At 42.8% G+C, this 17,686-nt stretch overlaps 1 protein-coding gene across 5 annotated transcripts in view; it reads right to left on the bottom strand.

Annotated features, from left to right (window-relative positions):
* smap1 (small ArfGAP 1) overlaps nt 1–17,686 on the bottom strand; it is a 357,663-nt gene that overhangs the window by 338,661 nt on the left and 1,316 nt on the right. The window lies entirely within an intron of this gene.

Raw genomic sequence — 17,686 nt, 5'->3', positions numbered from 1 at the left:
TTGGATCTTGTGTAAATGGGAGTGCTTCTTTAAAGTGCATTTGATGAGGGTGAGCAAGATTTATGAATATGAACTTATTGAATATGGTGATAGCTTTTTTGCCATAAATAAGTAATTGTTGTCTGCAGTACTTCCAGCAAGGTCACGCAGCAGCCTTATCCTCCTCCACTTCCCATCTTAAAACTTGGTGATCCCAGCATTTCACACACCAACATAATGAGGGCATTTCCAATATAAGAGCTTCAGTGTCGTGTCATGAGAATGTCACTTAAAGAAATGTTTGGCTGCTCATATTACTGCAGTGATAGTGTGGGTGGAGCTGAGCTGTCGGTCAGCTTTTTACTTTTGTTTTCGGCTGTTTGCTGCAGGGTGTGTTTTAGTTTAGTTTTCAGTGTTGGGAGCTGAAGCCAGACAGAGCAGGTGTACTGTTGATCTCTCTGCCATGAAAAGACTATCTCTTGATCATTTGGTGAATTCAGAATTATAAATGTTCTCAGTAGTGAATGTAAACCTAATGTGCTTCTGTTAAAAGATGTATCTTTTGTCTTCTGGATGTTGTTTGGGAAGTTATTAAGGATTACTTAGTGTTGTATTCTTTGGGGGTTGTATTTGAATTGATGGTTGCTAAGATGTTCACTGTATGTTTTAAAAAGGTTAACTTGAGTTCATAGAATAAACATTGTTTTGTTTAAAAAAATACTTTTCCATTTCTGCTCTACCACACCTGTAGAGTGGGCCATGTGCTCCCATACCACAATCTATTAAAAGTTGTTGTTCAGGTGAACTCCATGATACACTTTGGGGTTCTCTAAACCCTGGCCCATAACAGTAATGTTTCAATCACAAATAGGTTGGGCACAAGATAACAGATTCATCCTCTTCCCGCTTTCTAAGCAATCTGATCCAGCTGGAGTCCATTTTAACACCTTCAGAGAGCAATGATCTAAACAGTGAACTAACAATATTGCCAAAGCACATACAATTCAGGTATGGGCTAGCTACATCATTCCCACAAATGCAGTGGTACTTCAAGCTCGTAACCAAAATTATTTTTGAGGTTAAGGGGAGGCCAAAGAGAGGCATTCAAGATTGAGTGGCCTTCATAGAACAAGTAGGGAGAAACTAGTTACTGAGCCATTTGCCAGAGGAAATCATGGTCATTGTATTATAATAGTTGGTAAATTAGTGAGGAAATGAGAAATTGTTACAGATGCTTAAGAACCAGAATGGAGCTTTCCATAGGAACCTTGAAAAAAATGATTCAACACACTGAGGACTGACTCGCAGGGTTATAGGGGATAAACTGGGGCGTGACCAAATTGGACAGCTCTTTCAAAGATCTAGTTAGTATAGGCATGATGGACTGTAAGACTCTACATCCAAATTTGCAACAGACTAAGATAGGAGAAACCATGCGTGTATAAAATATTGGTTCAGCCTCAACTGCAGCACTTCATCCAGTTCTGGGCACTGCAATTTTGGTAGGATGTGAAGGAATTAAAGGAGGTGCAGAAAAGATTCACAAAAAATGGTTCCAGGAATATCAGAGTTCAGTTACGTGGCATTTTGGAGAAATGAATTGAGAACAGAGAACACTGTTCCAAAGATCTTAGATCCAAAACATTAACTCTGTCAGGCCTGCTGAGTTTATCCAGCATTTTCTGTTTCCATGTCAAACCTTCTGGTGCATACAAGGGACCCAGACCAAAAACAAGGTTTTGGAGTTGCAAATCCTAAGGCCATGATGGCAGCCGTGGGGCGGAGACTCTGTCGGGAAGTCCTAGGACTGGCCCCATGAGGTGCCCGCATGATTTCCCATCTTACAGTGTAAAGTGCTGTTGATGGTCGAGGGTGAAACTATTTTTACTGATTGGGGAGGTAAAGGGGGGAATTATTCCTAACAGAGCTCAACATTCATGAAGGAAGAACCCTGCACCTATAAGGTTTCTAGGGCACAGAGATGGCGGCCCGAGCAATGTTGCAACCATACTGGAGTGGCAAAACGAATGTCACACACTTGTATGTAAAAGAAAAATACTGCAGATCTGTAGAAGGGACTTTAGTTTGCGGATTAGTTGCCTTAATACCCTGTATTCATTTTAACCAGCTGCTTGACTATGTTTCATGAAAATAGTCACTTGGCAAAGCACAATGGCTATTTAGCCTCATTTCGGTCAAGAGTTTTGTATGAAATAGTCAGAAGGTCATACAATGTAAACCAGCGTACAGCTGCACATTTTTTTTGCTGACAGCATATAATTTTTATTTTTCTTAGACAAGGAACCCAAGGCCCTGTTATCAAAATCTAATTCCGGCCTGCTCGGTTTTCTGTCTCTTGCTAATCTAAAGAATGCTTTCTGGCCTCACAATCTTTGTTGCGTGCAAAAGGTGCATGGCTGCAACTTTCCCATTCTGTATTGTAGTTGATGCAAATGAGTATCAGGAGCCATGGCTTCAGTGAACATGCCTCGCCCTAAAATCCACCAAGGATCAGCAATAGCATGCAGGATACAGACCATCACATTCAATAATTGTACCCTTGCCTATTTCTAACCATCGCGGGTTCATCAGATGGTATCTGCAGCAGCAGACTGGTTCTAGAAAAGGCAACCTGCAGTCTGAAGAAGCCAGCAGTCCCATAGGCCTCTTCCTTTGCCACAGCAGGTTTTAATACCAGATTAACTCCAGTTGTACCCTGCAGGATGTAGCATCCATGACCCGATGAACACCGTGGGTAATGCTCCACATGTCGCCAATGCCCACCTGAAAGGATCACTACAAGAAATAAAGGGCCAGCAGCTTCTAAGTTGTGGCTGCAGGTGATCTTTTAAAAAGACAGTTAGTTGTTGAGACTGTCTTTGCACCATGCGCCTCAGGCCTTTATTCCCTGTAGACTTTTAAGTGGAAAAGTTCGTTATGGTCCTCTTCCTACCTAGATGATCCTGTTCTCAGTCCTCTGTTATCAGGGAAGAATGAACCAAGTTGATCTGCCACCTCGACATTTTCATCCTCTTCCGGTTGTCAAAGTAGTGTGGATGTCAAACGTAATCACAAAGAGATTCCAGAAATGTATCGGAGTCACAAAAGCCTTCACTACCTGCTGGGTGGAGATGCCACAGCTTCACTGGACCTTCAAGAGAGAGTGTGACGCATGGACCATAGATCACAAGACTGACAGGGTCCTCCACAAGGCCGCAGCAAGAATCATTCACATTAACATCCAAAATCCAGCAACTGCATGATCACAATTTACTTCAATGAAGTCTCGGTGAGAAGGTCATTTTACCAGTTTTAGTGAGGCCAACAGTGAAGCAATTTATGGAGAATCGGAACTTATGATATCTCATGTTGAAAGTTGCTGAATTTATGACAATGAAAGAGAGCACATGCAACACATCACTATTTCCCCCACTGATTTCTGGTCCATTGTTAAACTCTCATTCAAATTTTAGCTAATTCTAAGAGAATTTTGTTCTGACAGAAACAACTGTAAAACAACAATTGACAAAATGTCTTGGTCTGTAATGTTAACTCTTTCTCTCAGCACTGAGGCTGCCTAACCTGCTGAGTATTTCTGGTACTGCTTTTATTTGATTTGTACACTACCTATGCATGAATTTTGGTGAATTGGGGTTAGACTATAAATAAACAGAACTAGGAAGCTATTCTCTACAGTCTGGATTATACAGAAATCAAATCAACATGTGTAAATCAGAAACCATTGGTGGAAATCAAGAGGTGTAAATAGCACACAGTAGTAGCTGAAATACACAGACAGATTATGGAACATTTAAATAAGTAGCACATTTGTCACACAATAAATAAAACGGTTTGCTTTAAGTGGCATCATGCTCTTGACAGAACCTTTGTCAAAAGGTTTCATCTTTCTGACAATCCAAGTGTTTAACAGTTAAAAATCATCTTAGTCACAGCACTGTGGATTCAGTTAACAGGAAAAAACCTAATGTATACTGCATATCACCAAGTCAGATTTTAAGGGAATTTAAACTCAGCCTTGATTTAAGTAGGTCAAACTTTCAAGAGATAGTGTCTCCAAAAAACACACACGTTCTATTTGCAAATCTTCCAAAACAACTCAAAATTATTAAACTTGTATGAAAACGAAAAAAATCAGCAAACTTGTGTGGTTAAGCGATGCTAATTAAGAATTACAAATGGTCTGATGTGATACAAAGTACTATTAAGCAGTAATTTTAATTCATTTGCAGCATTTAACCAAGTACAGTATCTCCTTCTGAACTTAGATGTAAATAAATGTGTTCAAAGCACCTTTCTGAAATTGAGATTCACAGTGGGAGCTTGCAGAATAAGCGATGTCGGTTTACACAAAAAAACAAACTATTTGACAATGAAAAATGTTTTCCAGGATACAATTAGGACAACAGCATGTACAGGTCAAGTATGCTTCATCTGTAACCCTTGGGACCAAGTACATATCAGATTTCATATCATTTCAGTTTTCTGAATACCACACACAGGCCTAGGTCTACTTGCATAACAATGGCCGATGCCTATGCTAGCTATAATCTAAAATAAACGAAATAACTGGAAAAGAACAGAATACAGGATTAAGTTCCCACCCATGGTACCACCTGCAATTCTGCTTGTACAGGAGGGTTCACAAGGAAGAGTGCAAGCAACAAGACTCCTGCCGCTAACAGTTGGGTGTGGTTGGTGAGGTTCGTGTCGTTCAGGTCAGAGCCTTCCCCGCGCGAAGGTCGGTTGCAGTCAACAAGGTTTGTCTCAGTTTGGGACAGAGACTTATGATGCTAAAGGTCGGGTACAGTCAATCAGTTTGGGTCACAGACTAAAAATCTATGAAGAAAAATATGATTTTGGACGTTGTCAGATTTAGCGACAAAAGGATACTCGACCTATATTTCATTTTTGACTATCTTTCACTAGTTGCATTCATCCAAGTTTAATTGTCTTTACCTCCTTTCTAATCCCTCAAAACACGTCTAGGGACGTGGAATGTATGTTTTTAATTAGCTAGCCAAAGGAAAAATCATTACATGGTTATATATTCTATTTTAACAGTGATGTACATTTTACATAATGGAAATTGTGTCTACAAAAATACTTCCTGTGTAACATCCACTTCCTAAATTGTTTCCCTGCAACACAATATTAGCTTTGGAAACTTGGTTACAAACAGCATGATAAGTAGATTTATAACTAAACTTTAAGAACTTTTAATGTTTAAGACAATGTTTTAAATGTTTACTGTTTAACAACAAACAAATATCAAAAACAGCTGTTGAATGTGCAATTATTACCTCACGAGTGGATAATCCTAGATAACAAGCAAAAATAAATACACAATGCAAGACTTGGTTACTTTGGGCTCCTATCTAATCTTAAACACAAAGTGTTTTCTTGACAAAAGACTAACTGGGTGTTGGTTGCAAGCATAACTGCCTCCCACCTATTTCCCAAAAGATGAAACTGTTCAATAAACAGTCAATCTGTGAAATCCAGACAATCACACTGAAGACAAACATCTTCAGGAATACAATCTCACAATCAGCAGACTTTCAATCTCTTAATTGGAGACTTTGCTTGCTACTGGAGGTTTGAACAGGATGTTTGAAATAGATTTACAGACTTTCCATGACATTTTGTCAAAACACCATCAAGCTATCAACACTTATTCTGGAAATTGAGGATTTCACAAAAGAAGTATGCTACTCTACCTTTATTGGACACACATTATAGGAATCACCAGGAGAAAGGGGGTGCTTGGTGTGGTAAACCACTGTATTGTATTGTGCCATTGTATTGTTACATGTCTCCCTGTCTACCGCTGGCAGGAGGTCCTTCCCGATGCGCTCCCCTCCATCCGGTCGCTCCTGTGTACCACCACCAATGTGACCCCTCATGAGAGGATGTTTGTTTTCCCCAGGAAGTCCATCTCAGGGGTCTCGCTCCCGTCCTTGCTGATGGTCCCAGGGCCCGTCCTCCTCCGGAAGCATGCGAGGAGCCATAAGTCAGATCCACTGGTCAAAAAGGTCCTTCTCCTCCATGCTAACCCCCAAAATGCCTACGTGGCACACCATGACGGGTGGGAGGACACAGTCTCCCTTCGGGATTTGGCACCCGCAGGTCCCCCAGTGACCATCGCCACTACCCCCGACCCTACACCGTCTCCCCCCCCCATTACTACTCATCTACGATGAGACGCAGGAGATGACACGCTCCCGGACACGCAGGCCTCGACACCTCATCCGACACCAGTGTCCACACCACAGCCGGGACTGAGGCGGTCGCAGCGGAAAGTCAGAGCCCCGACAGACTCGATCTATAACTCAACCCGTCCACTTCACCCCCGCCGGACTCTTTTTTAATAGGGGGTAAATGTGGTAAACCACTGTATTGTACTGTTGTATTGTTACATGCCTGGGCTTGTCCCTGCTGGCTCTGCCTGTGGCTCCTCCCCTCGGCCTCATGTATAAAGGTGGCTGGTCTCCGCCTCTGATCCAGTTCGGGATCAGAGGCCAGGAGGCTTTCTGTTTAGTGTATTAAAGCCTCAGTTACGTTCACCACCCATAGTGTGTTCATTGATGGCATATCACTTGGTCTTTAGCACCTTGTGAGGACCCTTCCCACTTTGGTTCAAGGAGGAATGAGAAGGCGACATGACACCTGTCAGAGCAGCATCAACCGCTGCAGGAGTGCAGGGGCAAGAGGGAGAAATGAACACTTTCCCTCCCCTGTAGATACAGGACATTCCCCGCCAATGGGCCTCCTCCACCAGGACCTCCAGTGAACATTCAAGAATCAGTCAACCTGCAGTAGCTGAGCCACCCTAAAACATGCTGCTTTGTGCTGATTTGATGTGGGAGTTCCGGGGGCGAAAGAGGCTGCCGCCTTGGCCTTTGCCTCCCTGGTAGCTCGGAGATGGATCTTATTAATGTGCAGGGACTCGAAGCCCCCGAGTGTAGAAACCCGGGTGAGTGACATGACTGGGTTTCTCAGTCTCGAGAAAATAAAGTTCGCCTTAAGAGGGTCAATGGTAGGGTTCACCTCCGGAGGTGACAGCCGTTCGTCGACTGTCTCAGGGAAAATTAAAATGTTAGCTGATGCAGTATTTCAAAGGGGGGGGGGGGCGCGGGGGGAAAAGAGGGCTGGATTGTTTTATGGTTGGGGTGTGAAGATTGGGATGGGGTGGAAATGCTTATTATACAATGTTTATATCATTGTAATTATTATAAAAACCTGCAAATACCCTACTAAAAATATTTTTTTTAAATGTCTGCACTTGTAAATATTATTGGGATTATTGGTGAATTTTGGGATAAATTGTAAATTTGGCATGTAATTTTATGAAGAAACTAAAGGTATGGTTAGGAAGGTGAACAGAGCACTGGGTGCTCGGGACCATCTATCAAAATGGTACAAACAATGGTTAGAAGTTAGAAGGTCAGAAGGGACAACAAGGCTGTGAAGTTGATTGGCTCAATTTGTTGTGGGGAAGCTAGGAACACTCTTCCTATTGGTCAAGAGTTGCAAATGTTTGGCTAGTTGTTATTGGTTTGACACAGGCATGCAGGCTAAAATGTTGCAAAACTAGCTCCAAAACAGGTCTAAAAGTAAGAGTGCATCGCTGAGCACTTTTGCATTTGACAGGGGATGTTCATGCTGGAGAGTCAACATTTGCACGTACGTTGCCAATCAACAGGTAAATTGTCACATAGACACATGGTGGGCATAGAAACCCAGAAGTGACTAAACTAACTGTCACAGGTTTAAGGTTTCTGTATGAATCCAGTAGTAGGGATCAGTAGAGCAGTCTTCAACATTTTAATTAAGTCAGTCTTTGTGAGGAAGCGGTTTTCAACAAAATGTGAAACTCAGCAGCAGGCAGCTGTACAGTGTGCAGCTCCAGCAGTTAAGGTGGATTAGAAGCTTTATCAGTTTAGGCTGGGAAACTATTGAAGTCTTAAAATCTGTACGGGAATTTGTATCTAAGTTGACTCTGTTAAAATATTAAAGGACATCATGAGTCAAGAGATCTGGTTCAAGGAACCAAGAAGAGAAGGCCCCATTTTCACAGAAAGACAAACCAACACGTGCTGAACTTGTCGTCTGCAATGCTTCAACCAGTGGAACATTCAGTATTAATCTTTATTATCCAATGAACCATGGTCATTTGCATTCTAAATTAGTAACTTCCCTTTTTGCCAATCAGGTCATTATTGGGCGGCGCAGTAACACAGTGGTTAGCACTGTAGCTTCACAGCGCCAGGGACCCAGGTTTGATTCCCGGCTTGGGTCACTGTCTGTGCGGAGTCTGCGTGGGTTTCCTCCGGGTACTCCGGGGTTTCCTACCACAAGTACGGAAAGACGTGTTTGTTAGGGGAATTAGACATTCCGAATTCTCCCTCAGTAGCCGAACAGAAGCTGAAGTGTGGCGACTAGGGGGTTTTCACAGTAACTTCATTGCAGTGTTAATGAAAGCCTACTTGTGACACTAATAAAGATTATTATTCCCCAAAAAGAATTTTCTTATTCTAGGATTTAATACAGACTCCAAACCCCAAACCCATTTTGACATTGAGTCCACTCGAGTCCTAATTCCGGACTTATCCTAAACCATGAACACTTCAAATTAAGATTTTATTTATGTGAGAATATTCATAACATCCTGGCAACATTTAAGTCACCTGAAAGATACTACATTCATACAATCCCTTGATGTTTTCCTCCCCAAAATACTGCAGGTAACTTCTCTCTTTAAAAATTTCTCAAGTTACATAACAGCTCAGTTCTTCCACAAGATCATTTTTCCTTTAAAGTTTAAAGCAAACAAGAACTATTTACATCTCATGCTTCTCCACATCAGCTTGAATGAGCCAATGACACATTTCTTCCCCAGCATTGCCTTTGGGAGGTCAAGAAGATGCAGTAAATTAACCTAGTCAGCAATTTAAAATGCAAGGTGGCAGATATATTGCTCTAACTTATCTCGGAATTAAGTGCATTAACATGGATTTTGCCACCTCGGCGTATTGTTACTTCTGAGCAGTAATCCCACAGGCATTAAATCTTGAAAGAAATTAGTGGATTGAAATGCTTGATCCTCCACAAACAGCTCCCAATACAACTGATCCGAGAAAAAAGTATCAGTGTAATGCATGAACAGTCCCTCTAGTCTGTAGATCAGTATGGAGTTTTACATTATTCATTGTTCTTTTCAATTGTTGCGCTGAAGATGTGATTTCTTTTGGAGGGAGAGGCAGTTGGGCAGTCACCCTCTGATAAACAGAGTGGTCATGCAATGTGAGACAATGATTGTCAAGCTGACAATCATAGAAGTCACTCCTCCTCTGCACAGGCAAATAGCACCCTGCAGGACCCGACTGCCATCAGTAGAGGGGGGCGGGGGGAGAAATAGAAAGACTTGCATTTATATAGCGCTTTTGAAGACCACCAGATGTCTCGAGGCACTTTACAGCTAATTAAATACTTTTTACAAGTGTAGTTGTAATGTAGAAAACATAGCAGCCAATTTACACTCAAGCTCCCACAAACAGTAAAGTGATAAAGACCAGATAATCAGTTTATTCAATGTTGATTGAAAGATAAATGATGACCAGGATATCTGGGCAAATGCTGCCGCTCTTCAAAATAGAGTTTGTTACATCCATAGCAGGCATATGGGGCCTCAGTTTAACATTCCATTCAAAAGATGGCACTTAGTGTGCTCCTCAGTATTGAAACGGAGTATCACACGAGTCCTGGATTGGATTTCAAACTCAAACCTTATGAGTCTGAGGCGAGCGTGCTACCAACTGAGCCATAGCCGAGAAATATTTCACCTTCCTGTTTCAGGAATATCGGAAGCCAGTCACAACTTCATTGCCGGCGTGCAAGTGACAGCGGCAGGCATGCGAGTGGCGGAGGGAGGGGGCGTGCAGGCGGGCGAGAAACATGTGTCTGTCCAATATTACAATCAGCTTTCCAGCATCGTTCCTCCCATTAAAAATTACCGAAAGGTAACACGGTGACGCAGTGTTTAGCACTGCTGACTCACGGGGCCGAGGACCTGGGTTCGATCCCGGGTCACTGTCTGTGTGGAGTTTGCACATTCTCCCAGTGTCTGCGTGGGTCTCACCCCCACAACCCAAAGGAAGTGCAGGGTTGGCCACATTAAACTTCCCCTTAATTGGAAAAAAAAAGAATTGGGTGCTCTAAATGTTTTTTTTTTTTAAATGATCACGGAAGGCTTATATATTTTTAAGTCAGAGAACCTTTTAATTACCAGATTAATGTATGCATGGATAAAATTAGAAAATACTTGTTTACATTTGCTTTGTGTTTGCAGCTTTTGTTTATATTTGCTTTGTGTGTTCGCAACTATTTCACGGCAAAGGATCACTAACATTATGAAATTGCTTGGGTTCCCCCGATGCTCTTGGTAGATCACAGTTCAAAACGTTTCAGAAACCCTGATGCAACTGATAGCAAATAGTGAATTTTTTTTCCATTAATTTGGTATTGTGAAAAACATTTTGCTTGAAACCAATAATGTTTTGTCCAAAAGAGGAACTTTTAATTTCATCATATAGCACTGTGGATGGCTGGGCCTCAAGTAAAAAATGACAATTCGTAATTGGCAGCATTTTTTTTTTAAACCCAACAACAGGGGATTTTGACTATGGAGGCAGCAGTGACAGAGATCACACACCAGAAGTGGACCATATGGCCTGTCAAGCCTGCTTCATCATTCAATACCATGATGGTCAATTCTGGACATGAACAGAATTTTCCCACCCGTTCCTCATATCCCTCAATTCTTTAAAAGACCAAAGATCTGTCTATTTCAGCTTAAAACATATTCAAAGATAACATCCACGACCCTCTGGGTTAGAGAATTCCAAAGATTCACAATGCTACGAGTGAAGCAATTTCTCCTCATTTCAGTCTTAAATGATCAGTCACTTATCCTGAGACTGTGCCATCATCTTTGAGATTCCCCAAACAGTGGAAATAATCTCTCTACCCTATCAAGCCCCTTCAAAATCTTGAGTGTTTCAATATTTCTCATCCGTTTAAACTCCAGAGAACCTAAGCACAATTTACTCAGCCTCTCACGATAAGACAACCCCTCATCCCAGGGACTAATCTAATGAACCTTTGTTTTATCGCCTCCAGTGCGAATATATCCTTTCTTAAATGTGGAAGCCATTTACTGTATTTGCATGCTAACTTTGGGTTTCTTCGGGCAGCGCGGTGGTGTAGTGGTTAGTGGTGGTGCGGTGGTGCTGCCTCACGGCGCCGAGGTCCCAGGTTCGATCCCGGCTCTGGGTCACTGCCCGTGTGGAGTTTACATATTCTCCCCGTGTTTGCGTGGGTTTCGCCCCCACAACCCAAAGATGTGAAAGGTAGGTGGATTGGCCATGTTAAATTGCCCCATAATTGGAAAACATTTATATTAAAAAAAACTTTGGGTTTCTTCTATGAGCACACCCAAGTCTCTTGACCACAATAAATGGACGCAAAAAATAGAAGAAAAACACCACAAACAATACCATGATGGAGGTGCAGCTTCTGCATGTTAGGCCAAAACCCTTCATGTCTCAAAAGAAATCTGTACTTGGTTACATTCAATGCTACCAATTCTCAATGCAAGTCATCAGGCCTCAATCCTCAACTTCCAGTTGCATTGACAGTAGAGGAAATTTACTCCAATAGCATCAGTTATGTGGAGAAATTCGCCTTAGACTACAGGTGTCCAAAATTGAGGGGGTTGGATCGTTTTTCCATTCTGCTTCCATGGCAGGAGGATCAATGACCACAACAGGCAACTTTAAATGTGATGAGTAACCCTTTTTTCAAAATGCAGCAAGGATTTTGATTTAACGTTAACAGTGCTCATTGAATAAATCAGACAAGAAAATGCAGAGTCCGCACATGTGTATTTAAACAGATCTGGCAATTGTTGACCAGGTTTTCCTGCTTCACCATAAACTGCAATACAATCCTTGTCGAGTGACTAGGCATTGTAATCCATTTAACGGACATGAACTTTAGGTACTTGCCCATTACACATACCATTTAAAAATTGTTGGTGCACTCAGATGTAGGTGAATTTTTGAACAGTCCGATGTCAATCAATGATGAGCAACTTCACTGGACTGAAATTACATTTTTCAAATTAAAAGAGCCTCACTCCTTCCGAATCTTTTTTGTTCCTCTCATCTTCCCCGCCCCCCTTTTTTGCTTTCTATGCATGATTTTACAATGAATTAAATGTTCCACTTTATATTTCATTCCTCTGCACACCTCGGTAAACATTCTGAATTGGATTGATTATGGGGCGACACTGTTGCTTGCCCTGCTCTCTCCCACCCTGATCCCTGAGCAAACTTGAGCAACCACTTCCCTTGTAAATATTCTGTTGGAAGCTGTATGTATGATCAATGACAAGCATTCTTCCTTTGCTGCTAATTATAAAATCTAGGCCAGTCATTTTCAAACTCAGGTTGCGACCCGGGTGGGTCGCAGGTGAATATCGGGAGGGTCGGGGAGCGATTCGGTCACGGCGTTCCCAATCGCGGGAAGAATTGTCCAATGGCTTCAACCGACTTTGAAAAATACCCACCATCCCACGGATGCGTGTCCCCTCAGCAGTGCGCAGGCCTGGAGCCCGGCAGAGCAGACTGCCTCCTCTGGCTGTCGGAGGAGCAGATGTTTCTTTCTAAATTGATGGAGTCTTCCCTCCAGAAGTGGCAGCAGATTACGCTGTATACGGACATCATGTACTCTGGACCTGAAATCACTGAAGATAGATTCCTCCATTTCGTATCTGCGAGCAAGCAAGCATCAGGACTGAAGAATTTAAAATGGGTTGTTTTGCAATGAAGAAGAGGGGGCCAGAGACACAAACAGGCCAGGATCTCATTACTAAATCTGGTGTGAGCTGCTCAGGAGAGTCCACAGCAGAACAAAGCAGTGCCGGTGTGAGCGCCAGGACCTCTGAACACCCAAAAAAAAAAACTGAAATCTGGAACAAAGCAGTACACAAATGATTTACGGTGTGGTTTTGTTAATTGTGTCAATGTAAATCAGAATGCAAAGCCCATGCATGTTATATGCAGGGAAGTACTGGCAAATAAAAGTTCAAACACAGTTAAAGACTAAGCGTAGTATGTTTGAGGACAAATCTCTTGATTTTTTTCAAAAGATGAGCGAGCACTTAAATCATCAGCTGAAGTCCTGAGCAGAAATGTAAGATTGAATGACAAAGCAAGCGAGATCATGAGCACCAAGCTAACTCACCTATTGCATTCATGTAAAGAAATAAAGAAATAATGGTGTGCCACGAAGGTAGGCCGGCATGGGTCTAGAAGGTTGGCCAGTTGGTAAAAGTGGGTCCCAGGAAAAAGAGTTTGGAAAACACTTAATCTAGGCCATTATGGTACATTGCCCAAATGGGGCAGCAGCCTGAACGCAGCAGCAGCATATTCGCCAACTTTCAAGAGAAAGTTGGGCATGGACGGGGAAGATTTTATGGTTCTTAAGAGTTAGCACATGCAGGATCAGGCCACATCTCGTCACTCACCCTAACAAGTATAACTGTCTATCGAAGAAACTCTTACTGGTCACGGGTTCGGTAAGTTCTTGCATGACTGATGAGCCCGATCCAGTAGCCATATCTTTGGCTGCACATTTGGTAGGCGTTTCCGGGAGGTGGGATCGGTCCTTGGACTCTGGATCGCTGGTATTCCTTTCTCAGGATATTTTTCCAGGCCTCCTCTTGCCATTGGGTGACCTCGAAGAATTGCTCAATCAGGAGGTTCCACCAAGTAGGTCTCTTCTGAGCAAGGTCTCCCAGACGTTGACGTCCATGTTACATTTCTTGAGGTAAGACTTCAGTGTGCCTTCGAAGGCCCTTCCTTTGTCATCCTCTAGTTCAGAAGACTTCCTTGAGCTGGACAAAGAAGATTTGCTTTGCCAGTCGGGACTCTGACATTCTAAGCACATGGCTGGCCCAGTCAAGCTGGTTTTGGATGATCATAGCCTCTATGCTGGTGCTCTTGGCTACTTCAAGGACACTGATGTTAGTGCGCCATCTCAGACAGCACTTATGGTACCTCTCCAGGGCCTTGAGGTGCCGTCTGTACATAGTCGAAATTTCAGTTTCTGAGCCGTATAGAAGAGTTGGGAGGATGGCTACCTTGTACACAAGGATCTTGGTGTCAGCACAGATGTCACGGTCATCAAAGACTCACGTCTTTAGGGGTCTGAAGGAGGCGCTCGTGGATTAGATACAATGTTGGACCTCCGCATCGATGTCAGCCTTGGTGAGAGATGACTCACCAGGTATGGGGAAATGTTCCACGTTTTGTAGGGTTTCTCCATTGATCAGGATGGAGGGGGAGACTGGATCTTGCCCTGGGGCAAGTTGGTAAAGGATTTGAGTCTTCTTGAAGTTACTTCCACGAAGGTGTCAAGCCTGGCTTAGAGATTTTCTTCTGAGAGAGTAGAGATGGCGATGTTATCTGCTCACTGAAGCTCCACAAGCAATGTCAGTGTTGTTTTGTTCTTGGATTTCAACCGGTTGAGGTTGAAAGGTTTGCCGTCCTTCCTGTAGACGATATCCACTCCACTGGGAAGCTTGTTCTTGACAAGGTGAAGGATGGTGGTCACAAGATGGAGAAAAAGGGTGATGGCGACAACTCAATCCTGATTAACTCTAGTCTTGAACTCAAAACGTTTCTGCATTATTTCAGCCCTTCGACATCTTGTGATGGAGAAGTTGGAGGATGCTGGTGAATTTCTCTAGACAGCCAACCTCTGACAGCATCTTCCACAGCACTTCCCAATTGAGTCAAAAGCTTGGTCAGATCAACGAAGGCCATGTAGAGTGGTTGATGTTGCTCCTGGCAGTTCTCTTGAAGTTCACAAGCAGTGAAAATCATGTCTGCTATTTTACAGTTTGGTTGTAAGCCACGCTGGCTTTCTGCAAGAACTTCTTCAGAGAACGGGAGATGGCGGCAAGCAAAGATTCTGGAGATGGCCCTCCCAGTGATGGAGCGTAGGGACATTCCTCGGTAATTCCCACAGTCCGCTTTGTCTCCTTCCTTGATGGCGATGACGGCATCCCTTAGGTAGGCAGGAATTTCATCTCTGTCCCAGGTTTTCAGCAACAACTGATGGGAAACAAAGGGTTATCTCTTCTCCTCGAGGTTTGAAAATCTCCACTGGGATCCCATCCACTCCTGTGGCTTTTCCATTCTTCATGTGTTTAATGGCGGCTTCAACTTCGTCAACACTTGGTGGCTGGGATCCAAGATCATCTTTGATGGGGAGTTGGAGGTTTTCCTCAACACGTCCTCATCCATGGTTGTAAAACGATTGACGAGTTTGTTCTTAGGGGTGAAACCAGTTCCATGCTTCCTGGGCTGATCCTCGGGGTTTCCTCTCCGGACCAAGGTGAAACCACTGCCATCCTCCCTCACCCGCCCTTCAACTGCTCTTTAGGTCTCTTGCAGGGCAGTGACGTCAATGCTGAAATGCCCGAGTTCACAGGCAACAATTCTCCGTTCCAGTCGCTGTTTTGCTCATTATCATGAGGGTTTGTACATTCCAGGTTCCAAAATTTGATGGTCCTTTTAAAGAGTTAGCACATGCAGGATCAGGCAAGTCAGGCTGGGCCTTCTTCTGTGATGCAAGATTGAGATTCTTAAATTCATCTACATTTTACAGTTTTTTTATGCCTTGAAATGAGGAACAATAATGGAGGGCCAATAAAAACAGGATTACATGAAGGGACTTGACAATTTCCATATCACCAGGATTCATACTTCATAGCAAGAAAAATCAAAATTCTGTCATGGACTACTGCAACCTGGGATAAAACAATGTTTAATAAAGTGCTGTTAGCAAGGTCACTTACGACGCAAATGTCCTAATGGGAGCTGAAAAAAAGGGCTTGCAGTGGAAAGAAGCAACTGCAAAGAGAGGCTGAAGAGAGGCCTGTACCTGTTTAAACAGCAAAGGTAAGGCAACAGCAGCACACGCTGTCCTAAACTTTGAAAAGGAATGCCTGTGCAAAGTTAAGCAGAAAACCACAGTCAGCAGCTATAGCAAGCACATTTCTCCAACCTGACCATCTTAGATCGTGGCCAAAAGGAGGCCTTCTCATTCTTCACCAGGCAGTCACCTGATGCACCAAGGACATGAGAAATATCTGGTCTTATTGGCCTCAGTGTTTATAGCCACTGAATCAGTAAAAGTATCAACTTACAAAAATGCAATCTTCAACTGCAAAATAGAACCACACAAAAATGGCAGAAAGGAAAAGAGCAGGTGAACCAAACCTTCCATGTCGGCCCATATGGAAGAGCACAGCTATCAATATAAGATAGTCACCAAGAATTCCAGTTGAGAATTCAGAAGAAACGTGATTATCCAAAGAGTGCTGACAATGTTGCACTCTGACCACAGGGAATGGTTGAAGCAAATAGTATAGATACCTTTAAGGGGAAACTAGACGAGCATATGATGGAGAAGGGAATAGAGGTTAACATGGTAAATTTAAAAGAGGAATGATGGGAGAAGCATAGACACCAGCACGGACTGGTTTGGTTGAATTGCCTGTCTGTGTATTATATATAGAATCATAGAATTTACAGTGCAGGAGGCCACTCGGCCCATCGAGTCTGCACCGGCCCTTGGAAAGAGCACCCCACCCAAGCCCACGCCTCCACCCTATCCCCAGAACCCAGTAACCCCACCTAACCTTTTTTGGACACACTAAGGGCAATTTATCGTGGCCAATCCACCTAACCTGCACATCTTTGGACTGTGGGAGGAAACCGGAGCACCCAGAGGAAACCCACGCACACACAGGGAGAATGTGCAGACTCCACACAGACAATGACCCAAGCCGGAATCGAACCTGGGACCCTGGAGTTGTGAAGCAACAGTGCTAACCACTATGCTACCGTAATGCCCATGTATATTCCATGTATATTCTTACTAATATAGCTACACTTCTCATGTTCCTCTAACTGTCCTCTCATCGCACTTCTCAAATACTCAGGTATATTTGGTATTTTACTAAATTGATGAAAGCAATATAAATGCATCGTTATCTTTACAGTTTTGAATTTTCGTATATTTTTCCAGTCCTTGGTGAGAGCAGTGCTGGCAAAGCTAGCATCTGCTGTCCATCCCAACTGTTCCGATATAAGGATCCTCCGAAAATCAAATGAAGCAATTATCATGTCCACTCATCAGCAATATCACTCCAAGGATACTGCCATCTTAGAAATCTTCTAACTGTCAATTTTGACATGAAATGTGCCCTGCTGTAAGATGGCTACCTTCACATGTACACAAAGACCAGTAATGAATACAGATAAGCACAAGGAATAATCAATGTGTGACCTTCCTTTAAAGTAAGAACCATGACTCATGATAAATTAAAATTCACTCACATTTAAACTTTAAAACGATGTTTTCAACCAATGACCATCATACCATAGTACAGTCAAAATTGCCTTCAATGCAATAGCAAGCTAGATATTTTAATCTATGGCTTAGTTGCAATTCATTGTGATTGTGCAAAGGTGCAACCAAATCATTTTTACAATGTGCAAATATATTATACTAATCCATAGGGATTTATCATTTTGACTGAGAAATTAAAGTA

Source organism: Scyliorhinus torazame, chromosome 4 (assembly GCF_047496885.1).
Source record: "Scyliorhinus torazame isolate Kashiwa2021f chromosome 4, sScyTor2.1, whole genome shotgun sequence".
Lineage (NCBI taxonomy): Eukaryota > Metazoa > Chordata > Chondrichthyes > Carcharhiniformes > Scyliorhinidae > Scyliorhinus > Scyliorhinus torazame.
Note: the sequence above shows the minus strand (reverse complement) of the source record. Positions and strands in the feature narration are given on the sequence as shown.